Source organism: Bombina bombina, chromosome 3 (genome assembly GCF_027579735.1).
Source record: "Bombina bombina isolate aBomBom1 chromosome 3, aBomBom1.pri, whole genome shotgun sequence".
In the NCBI taxonomy this organism is placed as follows: domain Eukaryota; kingdom Metazoa; phylum Chordata; class Amphibia; order Anura; family Bombinatoridae; genus Bombina; species Bombina bombina.
In genome coordinates, this window is record NC_069501.1 from 838,032,480 (window position 1) to 838,054,548 (window position 22,069).

Consider the following 22,069-nt stretch of genomic DNA (forward strand, 5'->3'; position numbering starts at 1 on the left):
AACCAACCCCCAAAATAAAAATCCTAACTTAAAAAAAAACCCTAAGCTACCCATTGCCCCTAAAGGGCATTCAGCTCTTTTACAAAAGCCCAAAGCCCTAATCTAAGAAAAAAAAACACCCAAAAAAATGAAAAAAAAAAACCTTACACTAACCCCAGAATATCTACTCACGGTTCCTGAAGTCCTGACATCCATCTTCATCCAGGCAGCAAGAAGTCTTCATCCAGGCAGCGGCACCTTCATCCATCTCGGGGATGTCTTCTATCTTCATCCTGGCAGCACAGAGTGGAGCTATCCTGGAAGCTGTTATGATCCTGCGTGGAGGGTCCTCTTCATACGATCACTGCCGTACACTGAAGTTGAATGCAAGGTATCCGTTTCAAAATGGCATACCTCCATTCCTATTGGCTGATTTTAATCTAAAAAAATTAAATCAGCCAATAGGATGAGAGCTCCTGAAATCATATTGGCTGTTTAAAACAGCCAATAGGATGAGAGCTACTGAAATCCTATTGGCTGATTTGAGCATCCAATAGGATTTCAGTAGCTCTCATCAATAGGATTTCAGTAGCTCTCATTCTATTGGCTGTTTTGAGCAGCCAATAGGATTTCAGTAGCTCTCATCCTATTTGGCTGTTTTGAACAGCCAATAGGATTACAGAAGCTCTCATCCTATTGGCTGATTTGAATTTGAAGAATCAAATCAACCAACAAGAATGAAAGGTATGCCATTTTAAAATGGATACCTTGCATTCAATTTTAGTGTATGGCGGTGACCGTATGAAGAGTACACTCCGGGCAGGATGGCTTCCAGGATAGCTCTACTCTGCGCCGCCGGGATGAAGATAGAAGATGTCCCTGAGGTGGATGAAGACTTCTCGCTTCCTGGATGAAGATAGATGTCTGGACTTCAGGAACCATGAGTAGATTTAATGGGGTTAGTTTTAGCTTTATTTTATTTATTTTTTTGGGTGTTTTTATTTTTAGATTTGGGCTTTTGTAAAAGAGCTGAATGCCCTTTTAAGGGCAATGCCCATATAAATGCCCCTTTAGGGGCAATGGGTAGCTTAGTTTTTTTTTAGGGTTATTTTTTTTATTTTGGGGGGTTGGTTGGATGATGGGTTTTACTGTTAAGGGAACTTTGTATTTTTTTACAGGTAAAAGAGCTGCAAAAGGCCCTTTTAAGGGCTATTGGTAGTTTATTGTAGACTAGGGGGTGTTTTTATTTTGGGGGGCTTTTTATTTTTATAGGGCTATTAGATAAGGTGTAATTGTTTTTATTTTTGATAATTTTGTTTATTATTTTTTTTAAGCTTAGTGTTTTTTATTTTTCGTAATTTAGTGTTTATTATTTTTTGTCATTTTAGATTTTTTAAGTTTTTTTTATAGTTTTAGGTTTTTTTAATTTTTAATTGAGATTTTTTAATTGATAGTATTTTTTTTTAATTAGAATAGTTATGTAAGAATAGTTATGTAAGGTTTCTTTTGTAATTCAGAAAGAGCATGCAATTTTAAGCAACTTTCTAATTTACTATTATCATTTTTTCTTCGTTCTCTTGCTATCATTATTTGAAAAAGAAGGCATCTAAGCTTTTTTTTGGTTTCAGTACTCTGGACAGCACTTTTTTATTGGTGGATGAATTTATCCACCAATGAGCAAGGACAACCCAGGTTGTTCACCAATAATGGGCCGGCATCTAAACTTACATTCTTGCATTTCAAATAAAGATACCAAGAGAATGAAGAAAATTTGATAATAGGAGTAAATTAGAAAGTGGCTTAAAATTTCATGCTCAATCTGAATCACGAAAGAAAAATTTTGGGTACAGTGTCCCTTTAAGTTATAGTTCAATGTTAGGTTTATTTTTATTTCACAGGTAATTTTCTATTTATATATAGTTATATTTTAATTTAAAGTTAGGGGGTGTTAGGTTTAGGGGTTAATAGTATAATTTAGTGTTTTGCGATGTGGGGGCCGGTGGTTTAGGGGTTAATAGGTTTATTTAGTGATGGTGATGAGGGAGGCCGGAGGTTTAAGGGTTAATAGGTTTATTTAGTGTCTGCGATGTGGGAGGCTGGAAGTTTAGGGTTTAATAACTTTATTATAGTGTCGGCGATGTCGGGGATTAGCGGATTAGGGGTTAATATCTTTTATTAGTGTTGGCGATGTTGAGGTGCAGTGGGATTGGGGTTAATAACTTTATTATAGTATCGGCGATATCGGGGAGCGGGGAAATAGGGGTTAATAACTTTATTATAGTGTCAGCGATGTCGGGGAGCGGCAGAATAGTGGTTAATAAACTTTATTAGTGTCGGCGATGTCGGGGGTGGCGGATTAGGGGTGTTTAGAATTGGGGTTTATTTTAGGGTGTTAGGTTTAAAAGTAACTTTTTATTCCCCATAGACATCAATGGGGTTGTGTATCAGAGATTTTTCATTCCGCACTTCAGGTGTTATTTTTCTAACACTTTCTCCCCATTGAAGTCTATGGGGGAATTCGTACATGAGCACGTCACATCAGACCTTGGATTTAGTGCAGTATGGAGCATAATGCCACCATATCGCACGCACAAGGAGGCTTTTCAGTAACTTGTAATGGCAGCGCTATAAAGAGTGAAATAACGCAGCTTTTTTGGCGTTAGTTTCGCACCCTGTTTAGCACAGAACTTGTAATCTAGGTGAATATCAATAGTAGACATGACAAATATATAAGCATACCATGAGAGTTTACTGGGTATTCCATGGGAGTAACCGGTACTTTAATAGGGAAACATCATCGCAGGTTTCAAAGCACTGTTCTCCATCTTAGCTATCCCTTTTCAAAAATACAAAGACAAATCTAGTGAGTGTACAGTGAAACAATGTACATATGCATAAATTAAAGTTTTACTACACAGAAAACATTTTTTATTTTCTCAAACACAGTGTATTTTGTGTAAACACACTTTAAAAACAGGTCCCCCCCCCACATACATCGCAGCTCAGTGGCAATGTTGGTGGATTTTTGCTGATCACAACGATCCCCATTTTATCCTATGGGAGACACATCACACCTCATCAGCACATCAAGGTTTAGCCCACTTTTTGAGAATAGACCCAGAGACTGCGAGCCTGGGAAACCCTAAAAGGCAATTTCTTGTCAGTCTGACAATTTTTTGAATATCAGGGACTTAGGGTCTGATGATCAAAGATTCTCCTGATTGAAGACAAATTGTAGTACAGGCTTCACAGGGGGCTGAATGTCCAAAGAAAAATGGCAGAACTCTTAAGCACTGAGAGATCCCTCTAGTTTCTGAATCTGAAAGAAAGACAAGCACATTGCAATGTAGCACAATAAGAAATTAGATTTGTGTTAAACTTAAGCTTTGCACTTTCTATTTTATATTTTAAAACATTTAGATTTAGATCCAGCAGTGATTTTACAAATTCTGATTATGTTTGGAAAGTTTCTGTATTACTTTAACACATTAGGATCACGCTTTACTATATTTCTGTGTATTTTTTATAACTTACATTGCACTTGGGACCCCATGTATTATAAGGCAAGCTTATCAACTTGAGAAGCTGTCCGCAAGCCTTTGCTGCATAAGGACAGTGGATCTGTTCATTTGCTGGCTGGTTTGCAGCTATACACACACCACTGAGTGTGTAAAGCCCACCCCTTCACTCGAGCAACCAATCGATCGAGAGAAAGGACTGTCAATCACCAAGAGCTTGCTCGCTCTTGGTGATCTCTCTTCGCTATGTGCAAACCTGACCCGTAAGGGCTCTAGAGCAGCTTATGCTGCTTCGTACATGGAGCCCTTGGTATTTTCTCTACTGAAAAAAATTAAGCACAGCTTCAGAAAGTGTGAGGGACAGGGGACTTCTTTGGGTTGAACAGGAGAGTGTTCTGGGTATGTCTGAAGCTCTCTTACAAGCCCTATAAAATGCTGTAAGCATCTTAATCAAGCTGCTCTCACTGATTTTTCTCACCAGCTGTATGCAGGGGGGGTTTCCCAAAATATTTCTAAATTGTATTTATATAATACTAGTATATAACCATGTAATATACTGTCATCTGTAAATGTGTATATATACATAGTTAAAATCAGCTCCAGATCAGTAATGCACTACTGGGTCCCAAATGAACATACAAAAAAATGCTATTTTTGAACCTACCAAGGTATGTTTTATAACAAAGGATACAAAGATAACAAAGTCAAATTGATAATAAAATTAAACTGAACAGTCTCTTAAAATTGCATGCACTATCTGAACCATACAAGTTTAATTTTGACTTGCATGTCTTATTATGGTCTAACTTTAGCAACTTAAGGTTTAGGTTTCTTATCTGATGCAGTTGTAAGGAGCCAAATGTTAAAGTTATATAATATTGGTAATTGATGCACGTTGTTCTCTCTCCCACCTCCTTCTCCAACTCCCACTAGGAACTTTTTTTTTTTTACAATACAATTATCATCCATGGAAATTAATAATTCCATGAAAAAGTAATTTTCTGAAACAGAAAAAATATTTAAAATACATATCCTTCCCTGCTTCCTGATTTCTAGACAGTGTAGTTGTCAATACATAGATGGGGGGAGGGGGGAGGGGACAGTTTACAGAGCCTATACATGCTTTAAAGTTATTAATAAAAACAATTCCATTTATATTGTTTGATTTAATGATAATATCATGTTCCGCACTATAAAACTAAATTCTGGACTACAATGAACATAAAAAAATTCCAAAACAAATTCTAAAACATGACTTATGATCTTAGATTTAGGGGTATTATTGATAATAAATATATATATGTTCAGAGCTGCAGAATCTCTAAGTGCTCTACAGATATATGACATTTGTAATAATAATCTAGTGTATATAAATCCACTGTACTGTAATAGCAGGAATAGTGTATCAGTAACAGATCCAGAGTTTAATAATTGTGGACTTTATTATGATCATTGTTTTTTGCAAGTTTGGCTTTTCCTTCAAGCTAGTTTTGTTTCACCTTCCAAATATGCCAAGTCAGAAAATCCAGGACTGAAACAATAAGAACTCACTTGGCTTGACATAAAAGATACCATTACAGTTTTTTGTTTTACGTTCTTACAGTGATAGCATTTGTGATCTCATGGGGAAAGCACAAGCACATCTCAGTCTACAGTGTCAAAATGATAAATTAGTCCCTACCACCTCTTCTCAAAGATTATTCAAGTCATCAGCTACAATGTGTGTGAGGACCCCTTAAATTTGCATTAGTATGATAGTGATATTGTCTGTTATTTTGTTAGTAAAAACATTTTATGTAAAGAGCCAGATAGTAAATATTTTAGGTTTTGTGGGGCAAGAGGGATAAATCAAAGATATTATTCTTTTGTGAAGAATTCTGATATTAAATTTTATAATTGTTCTGACTTTCCTTTGAGTTAGGAATATTGTGTTGATGTTCTGCATATTGTAGTGCGCCAAGCAGAAGTGCAATGCAAAGAAAGTGCCTCATAAGGTCTCTGTAGCAAATACTCAGCCCTGCCATTATAGCGCAAAAGCAACCATAGACAATACATAAATAAGTGACAACAGCAAACTTTATGGAAGCTGACATTTGCATTGGGGGGCTGTTGGTTTAGATTCTTATAGGAGCTGTTGGTTTAGGTTCTTATAGTGTAGTGAACACTTTGCTTTGGGGATCTGGTGGTTTTGGGGAAAAAAAAAGTGGAAAAAAACCCACCCTACACATACATTAACCCGAAACGCCATAAGAACCTTACTCTAATAACCCCTAAACCGCCACATAGCTACCACAAGGTCTACACTACACTATTAACCCCTAAACTGCCAACCCCCACACCACAAACTACATATGTACACTATTAACCCTTAAACCACTAATCCCCCACATCGCAAAGTCTACACTACACTATTAACTAATAAACCACCACTACACTGTTAACCTCTAAACAACCAGCATGCCCAATGCAAAGTAACCCATTAACCATCTTCCTCCCGGTGGTGGTCCTTCTTCAACCCAGAGGTGGTCCACCTTCCTATCTTCATACCAGTGGCGGTGGTGATCTTCATCCATCTTCATATCTTAAACACGGAGGTACTCTTTATGTGGTCACAAGTGGCACACTGAATTTTGAATGTGAGGTACACCTTTTATATAGGCGTATCCTTGTATTCCTATTAATTCAGTGTGCGACTGGTGACCGCATGAAGATGACCTCTGTGTTCAAGATCTTAAAGAGACAGTCTACACCAGAATTGTTTTTGTTTTAAAAGATAGATAATCCCTTTATTACCCATTCCCCAGTTTTGCATAACCAACACAGTTATAATAATATACTTTTAACCTCTGTGATTATCTTGTATCTAAGCCTCTACAAACTGCCCCTTTATTTCAGTTCTTTTGACAAACTTACAGTTTAGCCAATCACTGCCTGCTCCCAGATAACTTCACGTGCATGAGCACAGTGTTATCTATATGAAATACGTGAACTAACACCCTCTAGTGGTGAAAAACTGTTTAAATGCATTCTGAAAAGAGGTGGGCTTCAAGGTCTAAGAAATTAGCATATGAACCTCCTAGATTAAGCTTTCAACTAAGAATACCAAGAGAACAAAGCAAAATTGGTGATAAAAGTAAATTGGAAAATTGTTTAAAATTCCATGCTCTATCTGAATCATGAAAGTTTATTTTGGCCTAGACTGTCCCTTTAAGATGGTTGAAGACAGCTGCCACCACCAGGATGAAGATAACAAGATGTACTGCCACCAGGATGAAGATGGACCACCGCCAGGAAGAAGATGGAGAGCCGCCATCATCTTCAGTGAGTACCATCTTGGGGTTAAGAGGTTGTTGTTTTTTAAGTTTCATTTTTTTAAAGGTAGTTAGTTTTTTTTATTTGTAAAGCTAGGGTTAGTCTATTTTTGGTTAGCTTAGGGGGGGGGGGGTTAGATGTTAGTGGGTTACTTTGTGTTGGGGGGTTGGCAGTATAGGGGTTATTAGTGTAGTGGGTTACTTTGCATTGGGGGCTGGCAGTTTAAGGTTTTTATAGTGTAGTGAAGACTTTGTGATGTGGGGGGCTAGTGATTTAGGGGTTAATAGTGTAGTGCTTTACTTTGCGGTGGGGAGTGCGGTGGTTTAGGCATTAATAGTGTAAAGAGGTATTTTGCCATGTGGGGGGTGGCAGTTTAGGGGTTAATAGAGTAGTTTCATGCAACTGTTTCCTCTGAACAAACACTTTACCTTTAACATTGCGTAAAAGGTTTGATCAGTAAATTTGATTGCATTTACAATCAACTTGTAATACGAGTGCGTATTACCGCTCAGAGAAATACATAGAAAATATAGGGAGCGTAAATTACTGCAAGCTTGCGCAATATTAATTTAAGCATAAAGAACTCCTCAATTTAGTGCTAACAATAGAGCTCCACTTGTAAACTGACCCTAAATGCGTTGATCCCTATTGATATGTATTACAACATTTGAACTTCTGCTTATATTGCTTCGAAAGGAAAGTCCTCTATTTTGGAATTATATTTATGTAGTTCTTTAATGCAAATTAGATGGAAGCAATCCTTAGTAAACCAGTTGTGCAATAAGTTAGTTACAGAATGATGTATTATTTAACTCTTTATAATAACAAATTCACATGTCTATTTAGCTGGGAAATGTGTTAGTATATTACAGGAAAATAATGTGTACCTCTACTCATCAAAATTATCATATTGTATCAAATATATAACAAACATTTACCAAACATCTCTTTGTTTGAGGGTAAACTGATCTTGCAATATTATTATTATTATTATTATTATTATCATCATCATTTTAAATAGTTTCAGAGATCCAGTAAACCTTTTAGAGCTCTCAGAAATTAAAAAAAAGAGTTATTAAGAGGAAGAAATTGCTGTTGAAGAAAGGGTTTACTGGTATTTAAAACTCAATGTTAAGCCTTTTTGCATAGGCTGGAATAGTGTCTCTCTAGCAGCCGAATGTTATGTATCGGACATTTAATAATAGTCTGATAACACTATAAGTTAGAGACATTTCTTTATGTTATGTTTTGGGACAGTGTAGTTTACATATAGCCAGATTACGAGTTTTGCGTTATGAGTGGCTCGGTAATAACTTGCAAGTTATTTCCACCGCTCACCTTTAATAGCGCTGCTATTACAGGTTTGCAAACAACGGGGTTTGTGGGCAATATGGCAGCGTTGAGCTCCATACCGCACACAAATACCAGCGCTGCTTTGAGCTGCTTTGACGTGCTCATGCACGATTTCCCCATAGACATCAATGAAAGAAAATGTACATTTAAACCTAACACCCTATCATAAACCCTGAGTCTAAACACCCCTAATTTGCCGCCCCGACATTGCCGAAACACCTACATTACACTTATTAACCCCTAATCTGCCGTCCCCAATGTCGCCGCTACCTACATAAATGTATTAACCCCTAATCTGTCTCCCCAACGTCGCAGCCGCCACTATACTAAATGTATTAACCCCTAAACCCCTGGCCTCCCACATCACTAACACTAAATAAACATATTAACCCCAAACCTAACCCTAAGTCTAACCCTAACGTAACCCTAACCCTAACACCCCTAACTTTAACATAATTTAAATAATTCTAAATTAAACCTACTATTAATAACTAAATAATTCATATTTAAAACTAAATACTTACCTGTAAAATAAACCCCAAGCTAGCTACAATATAACTAATAGTTATATTATATCAATCTTAAGTTTTATTTTTATTTCACAGCTAAGTTTGTATTTATTTTAACTAGGTAGACTAGTTAGTAAATAGTTATTAACTATTTACTAGCTACCTAGTTAAAATAAATACAAATTTACCTGTAAAATAAAACCTAACCTGAGTTACACTAACACCTAACATTACAATAAAATTAAATAAATTAAATAAAAAAAAATACATTTATCTAAATTACAAAAAATAATAAACACTAAATTACACAAAATAAAAAAGAAATGATCAAAAATAATACGAATTACTCCTAATCTAATAGCCCTATCAAAATAATCATCTTGGATGACGTCCCTTAAAGAGAACCTTCAGTTTATGGCTGGGACCGTATGAAGAGGATGCTCCGCGCCGAATGTCTTGAAGATGGAGCCGCTCTGCGTCGGAAGAATAAAGATAGAAGATGCCATCTGGATGAAGACTTCTGCCCACCTGGAGGACAACTTCTTGCCGCTTGGATGAAGACTTCTCCCGGCTTTGTTGAGGACTTCTTGCCGCTTGGATGAAGACTTCTCCCGGCTTCGTTGAGAACTTCTTCCCGCTTGGATGAAGACTTCGCCGGCTGGGTGAGGATGGATGTCCGGTCTTCAAAAACTGTAAGTGGATCTTCGGGGGTTAGTGTTTAGTTAAGGGTTTATTAGGTGGGTTTTATTTTTAGCTTAGGGTTTTGGGCAACTTAAAAAAATGAAATGCCCTTTTAAGGGCAATGCCCATCCAAATGCTCTTTTCAGGGCAATGGGGAGCTTAGGTTTATTTAGAAAGTATTTTATTTGAGGGGTTGGTTGTGTGGGTGGTGGGTTTTACTGTTGGGGGGTTGTTTGTATTTTTTTTTACAGGTAAAAGAGCTGATTTCTTTAGGGCAATGCCCCACAAAAGGCCCTTTTAAGGGCTATTGGCAGTTTAGTGTAAGCTAGGGGATTTTTTATTTTGGGGGAGGGGCTTTTTTATTTTCATAGGGCTATTAGATTAGGAGTAATTCGTTTTTATTTTTGATAATTTCTTTTTTTATTTTGTGTAATTAAGTGTTTATTATTTTTTGTAATTTAGATAAATGTATTTTTTTTTAATTTAATTTATTTAATTTTATTGTAATGTTAGGTGTTAGTGTAACTCAGGATAGGTTTTATTTTACAGGTAAATTTGTATTTATTTTAACTAGGTAGCTAGTAAATAGTTCATAACTATTTACTAACTAGTTTACCTAGTTAAAATAAATACAAACTTAGCTGTGAAATAAAAATAAAACCTAAGATAGCTACAATGTAACTATTAGTAGTATTGTAGTATTGTAGTTAGCTTAGGTTTTATTTTATTGGTAAGTATTTAGTTTTAAATAGGAATTATTTAGTTATTAATAGGAGGTTTTATTTATATTTTTTCATTATATTTAAAGGACCAGTCAACACATTAGATTTGCATAAGCGACAAATGCAAGATAACAAGACAATGCAATAGCACTTAGTCTGAACTTCAAATGAGTAGTAGATTTTTTTATAACACATTTCAAAGTTATGTATATTTCCACTCCCCTTGTACCATGTGATAGCAATCAGCCAATCACAAATGCATATACGTATAGTCTGTGAATTTCCTGCACATGCTCAGTAGGATCTGGTGACTCAAAAATTGTAAATATAAAAGACTGTGCACATTTTTTTTAATGGAAGTAAATTGGAAAGTTGTTTAAAATTACATGTTGTATCTGAATCATGAAAATGTAATTTAACCTGAGTGTCCCTTTAAGTTAGGGGGTATTAGGGTTAGTGTTGGGTTTAGGGGTTAATAGGTTTATTATAGTGGCGGAGTGGGTGGACAGCAGATTAGGGGTCAATTATATTTAAATAGTGTTTTTTATGCGGGAATGCGGCGGTTTAGGGGTTAATCATTTTATTCTAGTGGCGGCGATGTCCGGAGCGGCAGATTAGGGGTTAATAATTTTATTTTAGTGTTGGCGATGCGGGAGGGCCTCGGTTTAGGGGTAATAAGTAGTTTATGGGTGTTAGTGTACTTTGTGACAGTTTAGTTATGAGTTTTATGGTACAGCTTTGTAGCATAAAACACATAACTACTGACTTTAGATGGCGGTACGAATCCTGACGGTATAGGCTGTACCGCTCACTTTTTGGCCTCCCAGGCAAAACTCGTAATACCGGCGCTATGGAAGTCCCATTAAAAAAGGACTTTTTTAAAAGTGCGGTACTAACGTTGCGTGACGGCCAATAAAGTGTGCGGTACACCTATACCTGCAAGACTCGCAATAGCAGCGGTAGGGAAAAAGCAGCGTTATGAAGCTTTTTAACTCATAACGCAAAACTCGTAATCTAGCTGATAGTACTGTGTTTTCATATTATGTAATTAAAATTATAATGCAGTGTATCACTGAAACTCCTAATTCAAATGAATCACTTTTTGAATCAATTAAAAATGACAATTCTAGCAAGTGATACTGATATAGACTGTGCATTTAATTGTGCACTTTGTTTACTGTAAATGTTTACAATGTAAGTGGCTTTAAAATTAGTGAAGCTTTCATAACGTTTTCACATTGCTAATTGGTTTTATATAGATTGTGCATTTCAGTATGGGTCTGAAATAAACTCATTGATACATTCATGTGACCTATTTTCTATAGAGATAGATTTTTGTTTTTTATTTGTATTTGACACTGGCCTGATGTATGTGCCATTGAGTGCGATACTATAAGTAAAAAAAATATTTTTGTAAATGATGTAAATAGCTATTAAAATATAGTAATAGAAAATAATAGAGTTTCTCATATACTATATTTTTATGTTGTAGCATTTTTCCTAAATATTCATTATTGAATGTAAATCTTTGGTTGAGTTAATCATAAAATACTAATGTGCCAATTAAAATTGGTATCCAACAACTTCTGTACTTTCCTAGGTCACTGCCAGGAAAATTGGAATAATATATCTCACTTCATACAGTACATAAGAGGTATGGTACAAATCTTTCTTTCATTTTTTTTTTTTTTTTTTTAGCAAAGCTAAAAATGGACCCTGTCTCTTAAATATTCAAAATTTAGCTGCTGTTCATAAATGGAATGTGGTAATTGACATGTCTTGAAAAAGTAGTGATATTGTGATTAATGTCAGAGCATTATAAATGTATTAAAAACAGCCATTTTTTTTTTTCAAATGACTTATTAAAATGAGTATGTTATTTATGTCATTAAACTAGAAATTATAATGAATGTTCCTATTAAAAATTTGGAATGCGACTTAGGAAGCTTGTATATAAAATAAGGTTGTAGACCATACTCCAATTATAATTGTACAACATACATAAGATCACAAGAGCTGCTATGTTTAGGGTAACCTAATTAAGGTCAGTATTTTGTATGTCAGGTTGTAACATATGGGAAGAGAGGAATGGATCCTTACAGTTGCTTATCTCATATATTCTAGTCTGTGACCTTATGTGTGCCTGCCAAGCTTAATTAATCCATGGATAGGAGTTCTGTATGAGTCAAAGAGTCCCATTACTAGCAATCTTCTCATATTAAATGGCAAACCAGCATTTTTGTTCTCTTATTTAAATGTATTAAATGTTGTTGTACTGACACTGCACCTTGTTACCTAGTGCTTCCTATTAAAACAGAGCTGCACATATTGTGCTCATTGTCCTGTACTTACGCAGCACAATACAAATTGTTCCAAATAACTAGTTTAAAGCTGTTTACTAGAATTTTATTTTTTTTGCAGTTTATGGAACGATATGAACTGAACCAATTAAAATGTTTTGTGTATGTACCAGTGAAAAAGCATATTATTTTTCTAAAAGGGAATAGTTGATTCCTGTGCTTAGGCAGCAATTGTGAATACTCAAATATCTCACATGTCAAATAATAGGAAAACATCTGTCTTCAAGAAAAAAAAGAGCTTACAACATATTGCTTAATCTCAAATTTGCCACAAACATATTTGCAGCAACATATTTTTAATAGCTCTGATATCGCTGTTCTATCATGTAACTTGCCAGTGAGCTTGAGAATGCTACCACATTAACACTGGTACATATTGGGTTAGATTATAACTGGAGCGCTAACGACCTCGCGATTGCAATTAGCGCTCCGAAAATTAACCAGAAATTAGATTTCTGGTTAATTTTCTAAAAAGTGCAAAAATGCCCTCAAAATAGAGGTCATTGTAGTTTTTAATAAAAAAATATAAGAAAATTTTAAAAATGAAAAACAACTGCACTAGGCAGTTTTTGGGGTCTATTGTTGGTGGGAGGGGGGGTTGTTAGAAAAAAACGGCATTGAAAAGTACCTTTACCTTGTGGTCTCTGGGACTTATGTTTTCCCATAGACCTCAATGTTAAGTATATATGTATATGATTACACATATATTGATGTGCTAATATCTGTATATTCACATATTAACACATAAATATATGTTTATAATCACATATATTTAAAAATGCTGCTCATCGCTGTGCTACTTACCCCCTTCACTGCACAAAGTTCTGGTGCTTATGGAAGCACGCTCTTGTGAGCGCAATGCTTCCTAGCAATGTGAATGTGAACTCGCGTTCACATTGCAAATTACTTGTAATACCAGCACACATTATCGTGCGCTAATATTACAAAGTGGAACGCTAATATCGCTTGCTTGCTATTTAGCGCTCCACTTGTAATCAGACCCATAGCGTGTAGGTGACACCCAATACCTACTCCCACTATTAACTATTAATCACCTGGAGCCCTACTACAGTTAACACTGCAATATCCATACCCCTTGTGAAGCCTTAATAGATAAAGCCCTGCAACACTTGTTCTTTCTTTAAGCGTTGAGATCTCTGTGGTGCTTATGGAATTTTTACTCAGAGGAATTTGTTGGTGTTCAATGGAAGCTGCAGAGGTCACGTGATAGGTTGCCTTGCTGTTGGTTTTGTGATTTTAAATGAAAAGAAAATATAGCTACTCTTGCAAGCTTCTGTTTAGCAAAAGTCCATCTTATTTGACCAGCAAACGGTAAGAAAAAACAAGCACTGGTAAGTACAGCTATGATTTCTTCCAATTTGATGGGTAGGGCATTTGCAAAGCTACCATTATTTGTAGGCTTTATGGTTGAAATAGTTTGTCCCCTTTTAATATAAGATGGTGTTGAAATTATTCCAGGTTATGGGCTAGATTACAAGGGGCACGCAAATGTTTGTGCAAGAGTTCTCACGATCATTTGTGCACAGGTTAAATTGCGCTCATATTAAGTTGAGCACAATCGCATAAGCGCATGCACAATTTACCAAAATCATTACTGAGATCTCAGAGGTTAACTGTTTTGTGAAATTAAAAAATTGCACAAAACACATAAAAAATACATTACAAAGTACACTTACACTCATAATAGATGTCTAATAAAAATTATTAAAAAAATATTGCTCAAAAAAGTTATAAGGGCTCAAAGATATGAGATCTCAGGTGTTAGAAAAAAAAAGACAGGCAAAGGACTTTAACAATGAAATACATACTGTACATATACTATTTTAAAGATGTATTTGTTTTTAAATATAGATATGCCTATATATGTATATATATATATATATATATATATATATATATACACACACAATATATATATATATATATATACAGTATATATATATATATATATATATATATATATATGTATTTATATGTATTTACAGGCATACAGTATATACGCACATACATACATATGTACACATATATACACACATATATATATATATATATATATATATATAAATATATATATATATGAGTATGTGTGTACATTGGATCCCTTTGAAATTAAGTAGATGAAAACGTGTTTGTGTATATTTACTGTAAATATTTAACATTCCAATGTTCTGCACATCTATTTTCAAATAAATATTCCTATATATCTGTATATATACATATATACCAATTCTCTCTAATAAATGGATTACATTCTGTTATGTGCAGAATATTGGAATGTAAAATATTAATATTTTCATATTGGGTTAGCACATATGAGAATATGAGTTTGAATTAGTGCGCAAGTCGGGTGTTTTTTCCACTTTTTTTCTTCATTGACTTTTATGGGGTAAACTGTTATCTATTTGCACTAGAAGCAACCTGTTTGCGAGCGCGATATCTTTTTCCGTTCAACTCATAATACCAATGCAACCCGACACACGTATAAAGTTTACTTCTAGCGCAATTAACGATATAGCGGAAGTGGCAAATACCACTCCACTTGTAATCTTGCCCTGGGTATAATGAAAAGTGGTATAGAATGGTAAGGCAACAGATCTCAAGAAATTATAACTGGATTGTGATGCTCCCCACTAAAAGTTAATACAAGTTTGTTGTTTTGTGATTTGTTGCCATAGTGGTTTGGATTTTATTTTTATTTTTTAACAGGATTTTAAATTCTAACAATGACTTGTCTGCCTTGAAAAGATGTATGCAGTGATTATGGCTCCATTAATTGCTGCTCAATAGTGATCAGCCTCAGATTTTGAGCGTCATGCATGATATACTCTTTTCAAATATTGCAGTTAGATGTTCCAAGATAAAATACATAGTGTAAAAACAGATACAATTTCCTGATTTTGACTGTAAAGAACACACTTGTGGAGACTTTCTATGATTCTAAATAGTTACACGTTACTAAATTACAGGTGTTCTTTCATTGTTTATTCCTGTTGAATTTCCAGGGGAAAAAAATTAATTTGTATTTACTGCTGTGACAATGCTGCATAAAATATCTTTATAGAAATAAAATTGCCCGTATTCCTTATATAACTGAATTTAGAACCATGTTTAGTAAAGTAATTATGTAAATAGAGAAGAAAACAATGGCACCAAAATGGCCTATTACAGGCAGGTAAAGTGGATATATTCAATAATAATTAGGGTACTCAAAAATATACAGCACCCTAGAGTAGATTAATTTTGCCTTTTCTGATCATGGATACTAGATGAGCCACGGCGGCTTTTTGCTGTACGGATTGATAAAATAGCCCATGTGAGGGTGAAAAATGAGACACCTATTATTATATGCTTTATTAAAGATTTTATTCACTTTAACATCTTGCTGTGTCTTTTGCTGTTTCATTGGGTTCATATCATCACTCAAGATTTTCAGAAGTTTCCTGTTTGCCAGGAATTCAAGTTTGCTGGAAAACTGAGAAGCTCACGCTTACCTTTACAGCACTCTAGTGTGCTACATACTAGTGAATACCCTGATTATCAATGCATATATCCTTTTTACCTGACTGAACTAGGCCATTTTGGTGCCCTTGTTTTCTTCTCTATATTTGAGAATTTCCATCTGGAGGTTTTACCATGACCTTCTACTGTGATATAGGACTTTGGACCTAACTCATCATATTTGGATGAATTCCACTTGGGACTCATTATCTACCATTGGACTCTTCAATTTGGTACTGACAGTATTATTATTTGTTTGTGGAACTCCCCCTTTTTCCCTTCTGCTTAAGCACCCCTTATTTTCTTTTTCAGTCAATAATGCAAATATTTACCAATATCAATTACCAATACCATAACTGTTAAGTTTCTTCAAAAGAGTGTTTAGGTGAAATATCTGATATTTTTTCATAAATAAAGGAATAGAATATCAGTCTATTGCAGGGGTTTTCAAATCTGTCCTCAGGCCTCCCCCTAACAGGCCACATTTTAAGGATATCTAAACTGGAGGACAGATGAAATAATAAGTTGATTAGTAAACATGGCTATTAACCTGCTCTCAACCAAGGTAACCCTGGAAATCTGACCTGTTAGGGAGGCTGGAGGACAGGATTGAAAACCCCTGGTCTATTGCATGGTAAAACATTAAACATTGTCCATTTAACTTAGTAAAGATTAGAGATCCATTTTCTTGGTGCTTTTTATTGGGAGCAATGCATCACTGGGAGGGATATATGTGCAGCTACCAATAAGCAGCTATCTCCCAGTGGATACTAAGAGAACAAAGCAAATTAGAAAAGTTTTATTTTGTCTTTTCATACAATATGACAAGTGAAACTGTGAACTTGCAGTAGCATTAACCAGCCACTTGTAATGTTAATCTGGCCCTTTTTTAATTGCGTGCGCCGCTTGCAATCTGGCACTGGATATTGCTATACATGACTTTACTGCATTATCAAATACTTCCACTCTTTGTTTTGCTTATTGATGGTATCTGTTTCATATAACTAAAGGAAAAAATAAATTTTTTAATATATAGTATTTTAATTATCATTAGCAAACAAAAAATCATATTACTTCACCTGTAGAAACATTCACTTTTAATAGATTTATTTCTCTTAAAACCATTATCATATTATCATTTTTCTTATTACTATTATCATCTATGATACTGTTGTCATATTTTGGCTGCAATTCTTTTTAAGTAGCAGAAAAATAATGGACTGTGTAAGTTCCAGCAATATCAAATTTGATTTAACATGTAATGGAAGATGCACATCTGTAAATGTCACTGACTGTGTTTTATATTTTTAAAGGATGTTTGATGATACCACAGACTGATCCATTGCCAAAACTCTAAATTATTTATCACTGTTCATTCCATTTTGCTTCAGTTCTCTAATTTTAAGACTTGATTGATTTAAAGCCCTTTTCTTACACTTACATTAATATTTTTTGTTGTGTATCAATGTTAATTATGAGTACTTATGTTCAAAAATTAAAGGGAAAATAATGGGAAATCAGAGGATAAGTGAAATATTATTATGCAAATGACTGAAATTTAGTCAGAAAATACAGGCATTATCCACATCTTCCACTAGGTGGCGAGCTACACAGAATAAGTGCATTTGCATGTAAAATGCTTTTCTCAAACATTTCAATAGTATTAATATAAGGTAATATAAAAAAAAGATTTATGAATTTCAGTAAAGCATAAAATAATATTAAAGCTTAGCAACACTCTGAGATATATAGGCAAAGAAGTGACTGTACATACAATAGTTTTAAATTAGTAGAATGTCAAAATGTTGTTAATATAACTTAAAGCATATATGTAATATATACATTTTAGGTTAAAATTGAGGTTTTTTTTCCAATGTACACATTCTAATTATATAAACATTTTTGTGTAGTTAGTTTTATTTTAAAATGTTAAAAATAATAATCAATAATCATAATAATAGTAAAAAGAAGAAGAAAATTGGATTTTATTTAAAGGGACACTGAACCCACATTTTTTCTTTTGTGATTCAGATAGAGCATGCAATTTTAAGCAACATTCTAATTTAATCCTTTTATTTTACTTTATTATCTTGCTATCTTTATTTGAAAAGCAAGAATGTAAGTTTAGAAGCCAGCCCATTTTTGGTTCACAACCTGGGTTGTGCTTGCTGATTGGTGGCTAAATGCATCCACCATTAAACAAGTGCTGTCCAGGGTCTGAACTCAAAATGGCTGGCTCCTTAGCTTAGAAGCCTTCTTTTTCAAATAAAGATAACAAGAGCACAAAGAAAATGTTCTAATAGGAGTAAAATAGAAAGTTGCTTAAAATTGCATGCTCTATCTGAATCACAAAAGAAAGTCATTGGGTTTAGTATCCCTTTAATTTGTAAGATTGCATTTAAACATAAGTGGTTTTAAACACTTGCATAATACTATGTTACAAATCTATCTTCTTCTACATACTAGTTAGCACTTATTTAAAAGCCTGTAATAGCATCTAGTACAAATCCCAAATGCTTACAATGATTTTTCATTGAATTAATTCATGGAATAAACTTCCACAAGAAGTAGTAATGACAAACACTGTGGGGGACTGATAAACATAATGCTATCCTATAAACTAGATGAATTTATACTTTTAGGAAATATCGGGCAGACTTGCTGGACTTATGGCTCTTATCTGCCCTCAATATCTATATTTCTATGTTTCTATGAACTGGGTCATCTTGACCCTCACTAGGTATAATATTTAGCAGAATTTCTTTAGAGGATATGTTAGCACATTTATTTTAAGGATAGTATGAACACAAAAAGTTTAGTCATTTGAAAGATTTTGTCCTTTGTGTTGAATATATGCAAATTAATTAAACACATTTAACTGTCATGCAATACAATTACATTCTTGAAAGATATAAATTGCATAATTTAAGTGGGATTTTGTTCATAAAATGTAGTGATTTTTTGGGGGATTTTTTTTTTAACTAGCAGGTATAAATTAAACTCTATTTATTTCCATGACATTAAAAAGGCTGTATTTAATTTATCTTTTTAGTAGGGGCAAAGGCAGAGAAGCCCTGTTGGTGGAAATGTGAGGAGGCTACCAGTAGGAGAGAAGGTGGCTATGGGAACAAGGAAGGGGACGGGTGGAAAAGTAACTGGTAATGAGGGCAGTAATGTAATACAGGGAGTGCAGAATTATTAGGCAAGTTGTATTTTTGAGGATTAATTTAATTATTGAACAACAACCATGTTCTCAATGAACCCAAAAAACTCATTAATATCAAAGCTGAATAGTTTTGGAAGTAGTTTTTAGTTTGTTTTTAGTTATAGCTATTTTAGGGGGATATCTGTGTGTGCAGGTGACTATTACTGTGCATAATTTATTAGGCAACTTAACAAAAAACAAATATATACCCATTTCAATTATTTATTTTTACCAGTGAAACCAATATAACATCTCAACATTCACAAATATACATTTCTGACATTCAAAAACAAAACAAAAACAAATCAGTGACCAATATAGCCACCTTTCTTTGCAAGGACACTCAAAAGTCTGCCATCCATGGATTCTGTCAGTGTTTTGATCTGTTCACCATCAACATTGCGTGCAGCAGCAACCACAGCCTCCCAGACACTGTTCAGAGAGGTGTACTGTTTTCCCTCCTTGTAAATCTCACATTTGATGATGGACCACAGGTTCTCAATGGGGTTCAGATCAGGTGAACAAGGAAGCCATGTCATTAGATTTTCTTCTTTTATACCCTTTCTTGCCAGCCACGCTGTGGAGTACTTGGACGCGTGTGATGGAGCATTATCCTGCATGAAAATCATCTTTTTCTTGAAGGATGCAGACTTCTTCCTGTACCACTGCTTGAAGAAGGTGTCTTCCAGAAACTGGCAGTAGGACTGGGAGTTGAGCTTGACTCCATCCTCAACCCGAAAAGGCCCCACAAGCTCATCTTTGATGATACCAGCCCAAACCAGTACTCCACCTCCACCTTGCTGGCGTCTGAGTCGGACTGGAGCTCTCTGCCCTTTACCAATCCAGCCACGGGCCCATCCATCTGGCCCATCAAGACTCACTCTCATTTCATCAGTCCATAAAACCTTAGAAAAATCAGTCTTGAGATATTTCTTGGTCCAGTCTTGGCGTTTCAGCTTGTGTGTCTTGTTCAGTAGTGGTCGTCTTTCAGCCTTTCTTACCTTGGCCATGTCTCTGAGTATTGCACACCTTGTGCTTTTGGGCACTCCAGTGATGTTGCAGCTCTGAAATATGGCCAAACTGGTGGCAAGTGGCATCTTGGCAGCTGCACGCTTGACTTTTCTCAGTTCATGGGCAGTTATTTTGCACCTTGGTTTTTCCACACGCTTCTTGCGACCCTGTTGACTATTTTGAATGAAACGCTTGATTGTTCGATGATCACGCTTCAGAAGCTTTGCAATTTTAAGAGTGCTGCATCCCTCTGCAAGATATCTCACTATTTTTGACTTTTCTGAGCCTGTCAAGTCCTTCTTTTGACCCATTTTGCCAAAGGAAAGGAAGTTGCCTAATAATTATGCACACCTGATATAGGGTGTTGATGTCATTAGACCACACCCCTTCTCATTACAGAGATGCACATCACCTAATATGCTTAATTGGTAGTAGGCTTTCGAGCCTATACAGCTTGGAGTAAGACAACATGCATAAAGAGGATGATGTGGTCAAAATACTCATTTGCCTAATAATTCTGCACTCCCTGTAGAGAACAGTGTTATTAAGGGCCTTGAAGATTTTGATGTGAGGAAAAGTAATAAACATTTATTTACTTGCCTTTACAAAAGTTTTAAGGCAAGGAAAGAAGGGAAATAGGTTAGTAGCTGAAGGGAGAGGGTAGAGTAAAGAACTGAAAGTGGAGAACACAATTTTAGGTTTTTAGTTAAGAGTAAAAAAGTATTCCTGCCTAGAGCGGTTAAGGACAGAGTAGTAAGAGTGTAAAATGAACTTGCTGTGAATAAAGTTTGATGAACATCAATACTTTTTCCACTGTCATTCAGCAGTGCAGAAACATTTGTGTGGGTAGCATGTAAGAGCATTATGCCAGGGCAGAGGACGAGTGTGTAATTTGCATGATATGGTAGGAGGAGCCAAATTGTGAAGGGCAAATGTTAGAGTGAAATTGTAGTGACAAATAGATTGGTTTGGGCAGGAAAAGGAGGAGATGTAAGAGAGCAAATCTGTCACTAACTTGGATTTTGCCACAATACTTAAATATGACAGAGTGAAGTTTGCTCTGCAGCTGGTACAGAAACTCAGGTAAACCAAATTGCAGTCTTTGGTTATGCTGTAACTGGCATAAGAACCACAGAATGGCAGACTGTGGTTCTGCTTAAGCTGGTGCAGGAACTCATAAACACATACTTTTTATGAGTGTGCGCATGCATGTGTGCTCATGTGTGGGTAAACAACCGTAACTGTTTTAATAAGCTCCATTTATTAATGACAAGATGGACAGGGTTTGCTACCATGAACCTGCCCATCTGGCCTCACTACGCTTGTGCAGTGCCACCCCCTGCTTGGTTAGGGTCAATTGCACGTGAACAGGGGCTGTCAATCATCCCAATCTGATTCACTCCACCATGTTTTAGGTTGTGGAGAGATTAGGTAGCAGTGCTTTTAGGACTGTTCCTACTTAACTAGCGTTTGAGGCCCATTCACAAGCCTGAAACTCTGGGGTCCCTTTGCAGCTTGATAAATGGGGCCCAGTTTGTTAAGTTTCGATATACGCTTGAGGCTGCTTATCTGGTGTTTTCAATGTTTATTTCTCTCAGAGAGAAAAGGAACTTCAAACTGCAGTGAATACATCACTCTTGTGACAAGATAAAATGTAAAACATTGTTGTCTTTTAACCCTTTGGCTGTACACAATCATCCAGAGTTTGGTGTGATGTGCAAACTAATTTAATAAATATTAATGACAAGATGCAGTGAGTTTACAGTGAAATACACTTTTGAGTTATCTGTGGCAATTTACAGATAACTACTCAGATTTATTAAGTACAATAGTTTCTACAAAAAAGTTGAATAAATTATCTTAATACTGTTAAAATAATTTCCACAAATAAAAAATAAAT